This window comes from Hyaena hyaena, unplaced genomic scaffold (genome assembly GCF_003009895.1).
Source record: "Hyaena hyaena isolate Hyena2069 unplaced genomic scaffold, ASM300989v1 scaffold_1876, whole genome shotgun sequence".
NCBI lineage: Eukaryota > Metazoa > Chordata > Mammalia > Carnivora > Hyaenidae > Hyaena > Hyaena hyaena.
In genome coordinates, this window is record NW_024082511.1 from 121,227 (window position 1) to 131,585 (window position 10,359).

Consider the following 10,359-nt stretch of genomic DNA (forward strand, 5'->3'; position numbering starts at 1 on the left):
ACCCCTCTCTTGCTCATGCTCTGTCTCTGTCTCTCACAAAAGCAAAATAAACATTTAAAAAAATTTTACATAGAATTCCAAGAATCACTGTTAATGAAAAAGGAGGGGCGGCGCCTGAATGGCTCATTTGGTTAGGTGTCCGACTTCAGCACAGGTCAGGATCACAGGGTTTATGAGTTGGAGCCACATCGGGCTTTCTGCTGTCAGTGCTTCGGATCTTCTGAGACTCCCCCTCTGCCCCTCCCCCCTCAAAAATAAATAAACATTAAAAAAAAAGAGTCGTTGTTAATGTTGTTGAACATCCTAATAGTACTACAGTTATGTTTTTAAAAGTAATAGGTCTATTAGACCATTTCAGAGAAGGAAAGATAGAGCCAATAAACATATGAGGAGATGTTCAGTCATTAGCGATCACGGAACTACAAATCAAGACATAATAAGGTTATGTTTTACACCCATTCAATTTACAAAAATTTCAGTCCGTCAATACCAAGAGGATGTACACCCACAGGATCTTTTTGCCCTGTTGAAGAAATGTGAATCAGGGTAACTGCTTTAGAAAGTAGGCATTCCCTCCTACAGTGAATATTTACGTATCTCACAATCCAACCAGTCCACTCTTAGGAATATATCCAAAAGAAACACTCTGCACAAACCTAGGATATGCATGACAATCTGTTCACAGCAGCAAAATCAGGAAACAAAAATGGATGCACATCAACAGGAGTCAAAATGAATAAACTAGAGGGGCACCTGGGTGGCTCAGTTGGTTGAACGTCCGACTTGGCTCAGGTCATGATCTCGCAGTTCGTGGGTTCGAGCCCCGCGTCGGGCTCTGTGCTGACAGCTAGCTCAGAGCCTGGAGCCTGCTTCTGATTCTGTGTCTCCCTCTCTCTCTGACCCTCCCCTGCTCTCTCTCTCTCTCTCTCTCTCTCAGAAATAAATAAAAATTAAAAAAAAAATAAACTAGAACAATGCCCAGCAATATGGATGAACGTTAAAGGAAAAAATCCCTGTAATTCCCAAAAGATTATATCAAGCATAACACATTTTTATAAAATTAAAAGCTACTAATATAAAGAACAAATTATTTAGGACTGTGTGTAATTGTGATAAAATCATATTAAAAATAAAATATTGGTGAACTTAGGATTCAGGATGATATTTACCTCAGTTAAGGGGAGGCAGGGCAATGAATTGGGGGACCACATGGACAGATGGAGGTTATTGTCAAGGCCATACAATGGATGGTAGGCACATTAAGTGCTAACCTTATTATTAAAACTATTTAAATTAATTGGGAAAATTAAGCTGTAAGATTTATATCGAAATGTATAAACAGAAAGTTGGCAGAGAAAGGTGCTGTCCTTTTTTTGAATGGGACAGGAAAATGTTTGGCCCCAACCCAAAGATGCCATCCAGTGGTGGGATGAGCAGAGAGGCAGGAACCCCAGACCTTGACAGTTACTGGAGCTCCTGACAGAGATGCTCTGGTTCCACAGCTCCCTTCGTTACACCTGCTCAATGTCGTGTCTTTAGATGTCTTTCTTCCTTAACCTACCCACCACTCTCTAGCTCCTCACCGTGCTTTAGTTTTCTTCACAGCCTTCCTTAAAAAAATGTTTAATGTTTATTTATTTTGAGACAGAGAGGGATTGAGAGAGCAAGCAGGGGAAGGGCAGAGAGAGAGACAGAGACAGAGAGAGAGAGAGAGAAGATCCCAAGTAGTTTCCCCACTGTCAGCACAGAGCCTGATTTCAGGGCTCCATCTCACGAACAGAGATCATGAGTTGGACACTTAGTGGACATAGCTACCCAGGTGCCCCTAGCCTTCCTTTTTATTGGAAATTACTTTATTCATGTGTCGTTTACTCCTTTACTTGTTCATGCTGGTAATGAAGTGATTTCTGCTTCTCGCATTTGTGGAGTAATCAACTGCTTTATTTTTGGTATCTTCACCACCCATGCAGAGAGCAGTAAAACACACACAACCAGGTTCATTGTCTTAAAAGATTACTTATTCCCTTCAAAAAAAACTCTGCAGGCATCTCTGGATGACACAACTAATTGATTTGGTAGGAGTAATGCAGAAAATAGTAAAGAGATGCAGAACTTATAAGTATATATGAGACCCTATTTGTTCATCCATCAAATATTTATTGATCACTGGCCATTGCTTTGGTACTTGATGTTTGGCAAAACAAAACAGGCCCGAAATTCCTAGCTTTGTGAGCCCAGCCTCCTAGTAAAGAAGAGGGCAATAAGCATTGTTTATCAAAAGTTGATAACTGCTGGGGCGCCTGGGTGGCTTAGTCGGTTAGGCGTCTGACTTGCGCTTGGGTCATGATCTCGCGGTTCGTGGGTTCGAGCCCCGTGTCGGGCTCTGTGCTGGCTGCCGGCTCGGAGCCTGGAGCCTGTTTCGGTCTGTGACTCCCTCTCTCTCTGACCCTCCCCTGTTCACGCTGTCTCTCCCTCTCCTAGAAATAAATAAAATATTAAAAAAAAAAAAAGTTGATAACTGCTAAGAGGGGTGGATGGGGCAGTGAAGTGAGTTAGAAATGTGGGGGGAGGGGGCTGCCACGTCAAATATAGAGGGATCAGAGTCTCCTTTTATTATTGGAGAGAGAGAACGCGTGAGGAGGGGATGAGGGGTAGAGCGACAGAGAGAGAATCTTAAGCAAGATCTACACTTAGCGTGGAGCCCTATGTGGGGCTAGATCCAATGACCCTGGGATCATGACCTGAGATGAAATGAGGAGTTGGACACCCCACTGACTGAGTCATCCAGGAACCCCGAAATATCAGAGTTTCTTTTTAAACTCTACAACCGACTGTCCCGAATCCTGGAGCAGGCCAGTTGTGAGTCTTCACATTTATGCCAACGTCCAGTTGAAAACGAGTAGGAACGCAATGTCAGAATATTTTCACATCTGCAGCTAAGGACATAATGATGGGCACCTCTTTGTCCTCCAGTAAATGCAAAGATCAGTCTTCTGATCAGTCTTGTCTTGCACACTTTCCTTTAGTAAATGAAAAATATTTTACAACATTGTAATATATTATCTGTCTTCCACTGACAGATAGAGGAAGGCCTCATGAAAGTATCAGGTTAAATGACTAAGCAGGGACCTCTGGACCAATAGCCACAACCATTTACACATGTCACTAGGTAGCAGGCAATGATAGCTTATTTACTCTATACCTGGCTTTTAATTTTAATTTAACTTAATTTTGTAGTTTAAAATTTTTTTTAATGTTTATTTATTTATTTTTGAGAGAGAGTGTGAGCAAGGGAGGGGCAGAGAGAGAGAGAGACACAGGATCTGAGGCAGACTCCAGGTTCCAAGCTGTCAGCACAGAGCCCAACGTGGGACTCAAACTCATAAATCATGAGATCATGACTTGAGCCGAAGTCTGACGCTCAACTAACTGAGCCACCTAGGCATCAGTTTTTTTCTTAAATTTTTCTTAATTTTTAGTAATCTCTCCACCCAATGTGGGGTTCAAACTCATAACCCCGAGATCAAGAGTTGCACACTCTACCGACTGGGCCAGCCAGGTGCCCCTACACCCAGCTTTTTAATGGAAAATCTTTATACTACACAAAAGTTGAAAGAACTATGCTATGAACATTTAAATGCCCTCCACCTGGATATAACAACTGTTACCTTTTGCCACATTTGCTTTATCTCTTTTTATACTTATGTACATACATACAGGCCCCATCATTTAAAAACGATGTCCAGGGGCGCCTGAGTGGCTCAGTTGGTTAAGCATCTGACTCTTAGTTTTAGCTGAGGTTATGATCTCACAGTTCATGAGTTCAAGCCCCATATCAGGGTCATAGCTGACAGCTCAGAGCTGGGATTCTCTATCTGTTTCTGTCTCTGTCTCTCTCTTGCTGCCCCCCCCCAAATAAATAAACTTTTATCAATCAATAGATAAAAATAATGCCCAAAGAAAATTATTTAAGTCACTGAAGGCTGTATTCAGCTGATGGGCGTTAGGTAACTCCCTGATTGAAGCAGGATCAGAGTTTTTATAGGGGAAAGTTGAATATGTATCTTTGCAGTTTGGGCTTAGGTGATAGTTTCATCTACTTTAAGGGAATTTCACAGTTAGGTTGTTCTTGTTTTTGTGCCCCTCTCTCTTGATGAGAGCCACATACCATCAGAACAGCAATTTCTGAGAATTATTTTTGTGCCATATCTGCTAGTCAAAGTTCATGCTGGAGGGGAAGGGATAGAGGAAGGAAGGAAGGAAGGAAGGGAAGAAGGAAGGAAGGAAGGAAGGAAGGAAGGAAGGAAGGAAGGAAGGAAGGAAGGAAGGAAGGGGAAGGGAAGGGAAGGGAAGAAAAGGAAAGAAAGGGCTCTGGCATGTTTTTTTTTGTTTTGTTTTGTTTTTTATTTCTAGGAGAGAGAGAGAGAGAGACAGTGTGAGCAGGGGAGGGTCAGAGAGAGAGGGAGTCACAGACTGAAACAGGCTCCAGGCTCTGAGCTGGCAGTCAGCACAGAGCCCGACGCGGGGCTCGAACCCACGAACCGCGAGATCATGACCTAAGCGAGAAAGTCGGACGCTCAACCGACTAAGCCACCCAGGCGCCCCTTTTGTTTATTTTTTTTTATTTTATTTATTTTATTTTTTTTGGCATGTTTGTTTTATAATATCTTTCTACAGTAAACTGTAGACATCATGCTCCCTAAAAGCTAAATACTCAGCATGTATCTCCAGAAGGACTGAATATACAAACGGACAACGGCCAGACTATATACATATACATAAACATATACATTTACATATATATCCTTATATAAATATACATATCCTTGAACAATGGGAGTTTTAACTGTGGAAGTCCACTTACAGGCAGACTTTTTTCAATAAAGACAGTATTGTAAATGTATGTTCTCTTGTGATTTTCGTAATATCATTGACTTCTCTAGCTGACTTTATTGTAAGAATACAGTATATAATACATAGCACATACAAAATATGTGTTAATCGACTGTGTTATTGGTAAGGCTTCTTGTCAACAGTAGGCTATTAGTAGTTGTATTTGGGGGGAATCAAGAGTTATTCCACTGTGTTGGGGGGAAGGGAGGTCGGTGCCTCTAACTCCTGCGTTGTTAAAGGGTCAAATGTATATGACAATAGAACTCTTACCTACAAGCTCTGTAGCAACAAGCCTGGAAAGCCAAACCACTACCCCTGCAGCAATGGGTCTAGATAGTCAGGACCTGGTCAATGACCACCAGCCTCCTATTTTTTGCCCCCACTCTCCACTTCTGACTCAGGTCCAACCAGAGAAGACCAAATCTCCCCAAACCAATAACCCAGGATGCCCCCCTTCTAGTTAGCCTCCCTACAGCTTCCCCATGCCAATGACTTTACAATTAGGGTACACCTGAGGCCTTCCCTTTGTTTTCTTACTGTAAAACTTTCCCATCCCTCTATTTGTTTTTTTTTTTTTTTTTTTACAAATAGTTTATTGTCAAATTAGTTTCTACATAACACTCAGTGCTCATCCCCAAAGTGCCCTCCTCCATGCCCATCCCCCCCTCCCCCCCACATCCATCAGTCCTCAGCTTTTGTCAGCATTCAAGAGTCTCTCATGGTTTGCCTCTCTCCCTTTCCCCCACCATTTCCGCCCTTCTTCTCCCCCTTGTTCCTCCGTCAAGTTCCTCCTAATCCTCCTATACGTGCAAACATATGATATTTGTCCTTCTCTGCCTGACTTATTTCGCTCAGCATAACACCCTCAAGGTCCATCCATGTTGCTACACATGGCCAGATTTCATTGTTTCTCATTGCCATGTAGTATTCCATGGTATAGATAAACCACATCTTCTTGATCCATTCATCTGTTGATGGACACTTAGGCTCTTTCCATGTTTTAGCTATTGTGGAGAGTGCTGCTATGAACATTGGGGTACATGTGCTCCTATGCCTCAGCATTTCTGTATCCCTTGGGTAAATTCCTAGCAGTGCTATTGCTGGGTCATAAGGGAGTTCTATTGTTAGTTTCCTGAGGAACCTCCACACTGTTTTCCAGAGGGGCTGTACCAGTTTACATTCCCACCAACAGTGTAGGAGGGTGCCCGTTTCTCCACATCCTCGCCAGCATCTAGAGTTCTCTGATTTGCTCATTTTAGCCACTCTGACTGGCGTGAGGTGGTATCTCAGTGTGGTTTTGATTTGTATTTCCCTGATGAGGAGGGATGCTGAGCATCGTTTCATGTGTCTGTTGGCCATCTGGATGTCCTCTTTGGAGAAGTGTCTGTTCATGTCTTCTGCCCATTTCTTCACTGGGTTGTTTGTTTTTCGGGCGTGTAGTTTGGTGAGTTCCTTATAGATTCTGGATATTAACCCTTTATCTGATATGTCATTTGCAACTATCTTTTCCCATTCCGTTGGTTGCCTATTAATTTTCTGGGTTGTTTCCTTGGCTGTGCAGAAGCTTTTAATCTTTATGAGGTCCCAACAGTTTATTTTTGCTCTTGTCCCATCCCTCTATTTGCCTTTGAGTCTCTGCCAAAAGGCAAGTGACAATGTCTGACTTCCTTGCTATAGCAAGCTTGGAATAAATGGCCTTTGCTTTTTTCTTTTGGTCTGTCTTCATTGATCTCCACAAGGCATACCTGAAGTCTTTCCTTCTTTCACTGTAAAACTTGCCCCCATGATGGCGGCTGATTGCCTTGCTATAGGAAGCTATGTAGTCTCTGTTCTCATTTCAGTGATCTTTGTATATTTCCACACTCCTAAGAACAAGGACTTTTTTTTTTTTTTGCATAGCCATGAGCCCATTCTCACATCTAAGAAATTTAAGGTATGATTTTCCATTTAAATTAGAAATTATCATATAGTGAAATTAACTTTTTGGAGTATAGTTCATTAATTTGAATACATGTATAGATTTGTATAACTACCACTACCATCAGGATACAGAACAATTCTGTTACTTTCCCCCACTCCTTCCAAAAACCTCATCAGGCGTAAGAAATTTAACAATGATACAATAATATTATACATCCCAAATTCAAAATTTTCTAATTATCCTCAAATTTCTTTACAACTTTTTAAACTCCCAAATCCAAACAGGGCTCATGCATAGCACCATGCCTCTTTAGTCTCTAATCTCTCTTTAATTTTTTTTGATGTTTTATTTATTTCTGAGAGAGAGAGAGACAACGTGAGCAGGGGAGGGTCAGAGAGAGAGGGAGACACAGAATCTGAAACAGGCTCCAGGCTCTGAGCTTTCAGCACAGAGCCCGATGTGGGGCTCGAACCCATGAACCATGAGATCATGACCTGAGATTGGACTGAACCACCCAGGCGCCCCGAATCTCACTTTAATCTAAGAGTATTTTCCCAGCCTATTTTGTCTGTCATGACCTTGATATTTTTGACTAGCATTTGCCAATTGTTAGATGGTTCTGCATTTCTGATTGTTTCCCCATGAATAGATTCAGGTCAAACAGCTTGGGTAAGAAATCTGCTTGGGTGATATGTCCTCAGTGAGTCATGTCTGGAAACATTTGTCCATGCATCGTGTATTTGGTAATGCTAAGTTTAACTTCTTTGTTGTAAAGAAATCTTTTTTGTATTTGATTACTTACCTGTGGGGTGATACTTTTGGGACACTGAATAATCTGTTCCCCCAAATGTATTAGTTTGCTAGGGCTGCCATAAGATAACACCACAATGTGGGTGGCTTAAACAAAAGAAATCCAGTGTCTCACAGTTCCAGAGGATAGAAATCCAAGATCAGTATGTTGGCAGGTTTGATTGCTCCTGAGGCCTTTCTCCTTGGCTTGCATATGGCCCCTCTCTTGCCACATTTTCACAAAGTTGCTCTTCTGTGCACCTGGTGTCTCTCTGTACATCCTAATCTCCTTTTATAAAGACATCAAATAATTTGGCCAGGAAGGAAATATGATAGTTGTTTTCATGCTGGGAATTGACAGGCTACATTGTCTGATCATGGTATAAAATGTTCAATATAGGAGCGCCTGGGTGGCTTAGTTGGTGAAATGTCCAAATTCAGCTCAGATCATGATCTCACAGTTTGTGAGTTCAAGCCCCTCATTGGGCTCTGTGCTGTCAGCTCAGAGCCTGGAACCTGCTTCAGATTCTGTGTCTCCCTCTCTCTCTGCCCCACCCTCCTCGCTCTCTCTCTCTCTCTCTCTCAAAAATAAATAAACATTAAAATACAAAGACACCAGTCAGATTGGATCAGGGCCTACCCTAAGGGCATCATTTTAATTGAATCACCTCCTTAAAGGCCCTATTTCCAAATATGTCATATTCTTGGATACTGAGGGTTAGGGCTTCAACATATGAATTTGGGGGGAACACAATTCAGCCCACAACACTCAGTAAGCATTCACAAAATAGTTTTATCATCCATTGATTATCTTTGCCTAAAATAATGATTAACTTGGGGTTTGCAAAATGGCAGTTTCTAACTCGTTATCTTTCTATATTAGTTGGCATTGCTCTGTAAAGAGTTTTCTGGGGTGCCTGGGTGGCTCAGTTGGTTAAGCATCTGACTCTTGACTCAGCTCAGGTGTTGATCTCAGGGTCATGAGTTCAAGCCCTGTGTTGGGCTCCACGCTGGGCACGGAGTCTACTTTTAAAAAAAAGTTTTCCTTCCTCTCACATGTTCGTTAGATTTTTGCCAATCTGATAGGTGAGAAATGATATCCCAAGTGTACTTTTTCATTTATCTTAGTATGAAGGTGATTGAGCATCTTTTCATATGTTTAAAATCATCTGTATTAGTTTTTCTCTTACTGATTTTTGTCCATTTTTAGCTCAATTAATATGATGATTCATACTGATATTCTTCAAAAGTTTTAAACTCCCTTGTAATCTTCCTTTAGCCTTATTTGGTTATGACATATTTTTCTTTTAATATACTATTGAATTCTGTTCCCTAATGTTTTACTTAGGAACTTTTTTCGTTGGTGTTTCTAAATTGGAATGCTCTAAATTTTTCATTTTTGTGCAGAACTTTACAAGTCAACATACACACATGTAAACATCACCACAATCAGGATAAAAATATTTCCATTACTGCCCCCCAAAGTTTCTTCATGCCTATTTGTAATCCATAAGTCCCCCCATCCTCACTTCCAAATAACCACTGATGTGTTTTCTATCATTAGAGATTCATGTGCATTTTTCAGGATATTATAAAAATGGAATAATATAGCATTTCTCTTCTGTCTCTGGCTTCCTTCATCCAGCATAATTATTTTGAAATCATTCAGGTTGTTGTGTGTATCAATTACCTTTTATTGCTGCAGAACATTACATTCTATGGATCTATCACAATTCACCTAACCATTCAACTCTTAATGGATCTCTGTATTCTTCCCAGGTCTGGGCTATTATAAATAAACTTATTATAAACATTCATGTGTAAGTCTTTGTGTGGACATAAGCTGCTATAACTTTCGGGTAAATATGTAAGAGTGGAAAGGCTGGGTCATACAGTAGGTATGTTTACATATTTAAGAAGCTCCCAAGTTGTTTTCCAATGTACTTTTACAATTTTACATTCTCACCAACAGTATATGATAGTTCCAGATGTTCCTCATCCTTGCCAGTGCTGGGCAAAATTGTCTTTCTAGTTTTAGCCATTCTAATGGATGTCAAGTGATATCTCATTGTGGTTCTAATTAACATTTTCCTGCTTTCTAATGAACTTTTCTGTGTGCTGAATGGCCATTTGTATGTTTCCTAAGGAGAAAGCTTAGATTATTGATGTTAGTCTTTCTCCTTTTCCAATATTCAATATTCAAGGTTACAAATTTCCCTTTAATCCTAGAGGAGAACAGAGGCAGCAACCTCTTTGACACTGTCTGTAGTAACTTCTTAATAGAGATGTCCCCAGAAGCAAGGGAAACAAAAGCAAAAATGAACTATTGGGACTTCAAGATAAAAAGCTTCTGGGGATGCCTGGGTGGTACAGTTACTTAAGTGTCCAACTCTTGATTTTGGCTCAAGTCATCATCTCATGGTTCCTGAGATTGAGCCCTGCATTGGGTTCTGTGCTGACAATGCAGAGCCTGCTTGGGATTCTCTCTCACTTCCCTCTCTGCCTCTTCCCCGCTCACACTCTCTCTCACTCTCTCAAGGAAGGAAGGAAGGAAGGAAGGAAGGAAGGAAGGAAGGAAGGAAGGAAGAAAGAAAGAAAGAAAGAAAGAAAGAAAGAAAGAAAGAAAGAAAGAGAAAAGGGAAAGGGAAAGAAAGGAAAGGAAAGGAAAGGATGAAAAGCTTCTGCACAGCAAAGGAAACAATCAACCAAGCTAAAAGATAACCTATGGAATGAAAAAAGATATTTGCAAATGACGT